Source organism: Rutidosis leptorrhynchoides, chromosome 10 (genome assembly GCF_046630445.1).
Source record: "Rutidosis leptorrhynchoides isolate AG116_Rl617_1_P2 chromosome 10, CSIRO_AGI_Rlap_v1, whole genome shotgun sequence".
Taxonomy (NCBI): domain Eukaryota; kingdom Viridiplantae; phylum Streptophyta; class Magnoliopsida; order Asterales; family Asteraceae; genus Rutidosis; species Rutidosis leptorrhynchoides.
In genome coordinates this window covers 162526850-162531430 of record NC_092342.1, presented here as the reverse complement: position 1 = coordinate 162531430, position 4581 = coordinate 162526850, and the positions used below count along the sequence as shown (strand labels likewise).

The 4581-nt window shown below is 36.7% G+C and overlaps 1 non-coding gene across 1 annotated transcript; it reads left to right on the top strand.

Moving 5' to 3' along the window:
- The first annotated feature begins 927 nt into the window (after positions 1-927).
- Positions 928-999, top strand: TRNAD-GUC (transfer RNA aspartic acid (anticodon GUC)). Its single transcript has one exon. It is a non-coding gene; the product is annotated as a tRNA-Asp (tRNA).
- The last annotated feature ends 3582 nt before the right edge of the window (positions 1000-4581 follow it).

Sequence of the window (4581 nt, the reverse complement as noted above, 5' to 3'; positions counted from 1 at the left end):
ATTGGAGAACAAAATAATAGGAATCACACTCACACGATATAGTACACAAGTTTACACTATTGGAATACACACTCGTTGAGGTACACACACAATTTATGAAACACACGCACACATTTGGATTATTTGGGAGAGACGAACTTTGGTGAAAGTTCTTTTAAAAGTTTGGATCCTTAGGGAAAATTGGATCTTTGAGAAAACGTTTTAAGATTTTGAAAATGTCAATGCTAGTTTTTTAAACTAGACACATTTTCCGGTTTTAACCTCAAATTCCGGTTGAGGGTAACTGAAAACCGAAGTCTCAGTCGGCGATTAGCAAGCTATATGCCCCCATGATTGTAGTATCATGGAACTCTTAACCGGGTGCCCCCTGACGTGATATAAATATCGGTCTTGCATGTCAATTTGTATAATTTAGATCAAGGTTTAAAACTGCGAAGACTGAGCTATCGCGCGGGACAGATCCTGCTCCAGCTTATATGCCGTAATCGGTTTTACACTGGACAGCTCCTTGGATTTACCCTACCAAGTTTATTTTCGGGTTTGAAAGTTCAAGACTTTCCCTTCCCACTGTACCTAATATCGTGAAATGATATTGGTATGAAATGACATAGTTTAGGAAGTTTGCTATATCAAGTAAGGCGACATTCGGAAGACTTTACTTCCTTCAAGGATGGACTAGATGCATCCTTTCCGTTTAGTGACTTTTATTTCTTTTATTTCCAAGCTAAAAGTACTTTAATCGTTTTAACTTTGCAAAACTTTGTGATAATAATTCGAAAAGATTAGTAACATCCCCCACACTTGGCTTTTTCGCTAATACTTTTAGTTCAAAAACTTTAAAAATTTTCATAAAATATGACAATAAGCCAAGTTGCATTACATATCTGAGAGAATTACCCCCCGTGCAAAACTACAACGGTTTGCACAGTCGTTGTAGTATAGTGGTAAGTATTCCCGCCTGTCACGCGGGTGACCCGGGTTCGATCCCCGGCAGCGGTACCAAAAACTTGATGTGCAAAACGTGGTATATGAATTGTTGTATGAAATAGTATGGAAAAATACCGATTAGAGATTGCTACACACTAACGGGCAGTGTACCCGATCATGTAGTAGTATAGTAAATGGTAAAATCCGTGTATCGTTCCAAGGACAATATCTAAATCAAATTAGGATTATAAACTAAATTGTGATTAACTAAGAAAATTACAAGTACAAGATATATTTTGGATTGTCCTTTTACGATGGGCGAATCAAGTGATGAATAAGATTAAAAAGACAATATTTTTGGTATTTTTAGTTTATGAAAACAGAAAGATAGTTTTGATATCAAATTAAAGAAATATGCTCATCTAGACTTTTTACCCTTAATGTTGAATGTTATTTAGGATTAAAATCGGATTGATTGGTTATGCATGAGAACTAATTAATTGGTTCACCAAGAGTAGTCTTGCGCAAACACTCAAACGGGATTACACGACGCAAGTGATGTTCTTGTCATCTAAGACCTCCTATTTGTAATCAACTAATTCAACTAGTTTGAAGACTTGAAGAATGATCAAGTCAATGGTGTGTTGTACATGATCCACTCCTATATCAACTAAAGGTTTAACTTAGTTCATTCCCTTGGTCCGGTTAAATGCTCAATTCACCCAACCCAAATAATTAACTAAGTGTTATAATAAGATCCCTATAAACGTCACTAGATAAGGCAAATCACTAACACATGTTAATTGATGGAACTAGGTAGTTGAAAGTGTGTATAACAGATTCTAAGAAATTGGTCATTCTCCTAGACAATTACACATACTAATTAAGCTATTCCAAAGTATCTACAAGAATCGTTCTTACATTCTTATGTAAATTAACCATTTGAACTTAACTTATCCCTTTTGGTAAAAGACGGATAAAAACATGTCACTAGGTGTAAATCAATACATTAACTTAACAAGATGATGTTTCTTAATCAAATGAACATATCAACTAGTTGAATTGAAAGGATTAAACTTAACAAGAATGGTTCTTGTATTCAAACATCAAACTATCGTACATAATAACAATCAATCAATAGTAAACATTCAACATCTCGGTTATTTATCTAGATGAACGTAAAATGGACTAGCCAATAATCATACTTGAAAACTTAAACACAACAGTAACAAAGATAGAATTCATTGTAAATACAAGATCAACCTTTTAGAAGTAATCTTGGATGAAGCTCTTGAATAATCTTGGATTCTTCAATAATTTTAGTGCTTAGATGCACTTTGATAAGCCCAAGAACTACTTTGAATTGTATGTTTTCATCTCTGAACAGAAAGGTAGTGGTAAGGTCCGCGTCAGGGGGCGCCCAGTTAAGCACAAGATTAGATTCTTCACACCTAATCAACATACGCTCAAGATTATTAAGACATGAGTCAAAAGAATCACCGAAGACTGAAAAGTCATCCATGAATACTTCCATAAAGTCTTCAATCATATCATGAAAAATAACTACCATACACCTTTGAAAGGTAGCAGGAGCATTGCATAAGCCAAAGGGCATACGTCGATAAGAGAAAGTACCATAAGGGCATGTAAAGGTGGTTTTCTCTTGGTCCTCGGGTGCTATAGGGATTTGGAAATATCCCGAGAAACCGTCAAGAAAACAATAAAAGTTATTTCCTGCTAATATTTCTAACATTTGATCAATGTAAGGAAGGGGAAAATGGTCTTTTCGGGTAGCATCATTTAATTTTCTATAATCAATACATACCCTCCACCCCGTGAAAGTCCTAGTGGAAATTAATTGATCATTTTCGTTGGTGATAACGGTCATGCCACCCTTTTTGGGTACACATTGGACCGGACTCACCCAAGGACTACCCAAAATTGGGTAAATAAGACCCGCATCAAGGAGTTTGACAATCTTCTTTTTAACGACTTCTTGCATATTAGGGTTCAGTCGCCTTTGTCTTTGTACACATGGCTTATAGTTATCTTCCATTAAAATCTTATGTGTACAATAAGAGGGACTTATACCCTTGATGTCATGAATTTTCCATGCTAGAGCCGGTTTATGGGCTTTTAACATGGAAACAAGTTTAGACTTCTCACTTACAGAGAGTTCGGATGAAATGATAACCGGGAGAGTAGAATCCTCTTGAAGGTAAGCATATTCCAAGTGACTTGGAAGTAGCTTTAGTTCCAAAAAGGGAGGTTCTTCAATCGATGTTTTACATCGGTACTCATTTTTTAAATCTAACTTTCTGTATTCTTCATCATTTGGCTCATAACCGTTAGCCATCAATGTGGTCAACATCTCCACTTCTTCCACCATGTTCTCTTCATCACCTTCCGCCAAAATGCATTCTCCTGAACCTTGCAATTCTGGAAATTCCTGCAATAATTCTGAATACGTGTCTACGGTTTGCAAATAATAACATTTATTATCAGTAGACTCAGGGTATTGCAAGGCATGGTCAACGGAAAAGGTAACCTTAATATCCTCAATGCTAAGGGTCAATTTCTGCCCATGAAAATCTATCATAGCTCTAGCGGTATTGAGGAAAGGTCGACCCAATAAAAGAGGTACACGTGTGTCCTCTTCCATGTCCAAAATTACAAAATCGGCCGGAAATACTAGGGTACCCAATTTTACTAACATATTCTCTAAAATTCCACGAGGGAATTTAACAGAGCGGTCCGCTAGTTGAATTGTCATTCGGGTTGGTTTTAGTACTCCGGGGTCTAGCTTAACATATAATGAATAAGGCATCAAATTTATGCTAGCCCCTAAATCCGATAATGCTTTAATGCATTCCAAATCTCCTAGGAGACATGGTATGGTAAAACTCCCAGGATCTACTAACTTCTTTGGTATTTTGTTCGTCAAAATTGCGGAACAATTAGCATTCATGGTGACGGATGAAAGTTCCTCCATTTTCTTCCGATTAGTAAGTAAGTCTTTTAAGAACTTAGCATACTTGGGCATACCTGAAATCACATCAATGAAAGGCATATTTATGTTAATTTGTTTAAACATATCTAGAAATTTTGACCTTTTGGCTTCGAGCCTTTCTTCTTGTTGTTGTTTCCTTGGGTATGAGAGCGGTGGTTGATATGGCTTCACTACGGGTTTCTCACGTTCTTCCTTCTCAACCACTTGTTCCGGCTCCTTAACCGGTACATCATTTTTGTTCAACGGAACACTGAAATTAGAATCTTCGGGCATTCTTGGAGCTTCGTATGCTAGACCAATCCGTGTGGTGATAACATTGGCGTGCTCATTTCGGGGGTTCTTATTAGTATCACCCGGTAAACTCCCTGGTTTTCTTTCACTAAGTAAACTAGCTAAACCATTCATTTGCTTCTCCAAATTCTGAATTGAGGCTTGTTGGTTTCTAAACTGATGTTCATTTTTCTCGTTCGTTTAGTTTATGTTTGTAACAAGCTGAGTTTGTGATGCAATCAACTTTTCCAACATATTCTCCAAATTTGACTTTTTCTCTTCCTGTTGGGGTTTTTGATAAAAACCCGGAGTTTGTTGTTGGAACCCACTACTTGACCCTTGTTGGTAATTGGAATTTTTACCTTGAGGGTTGT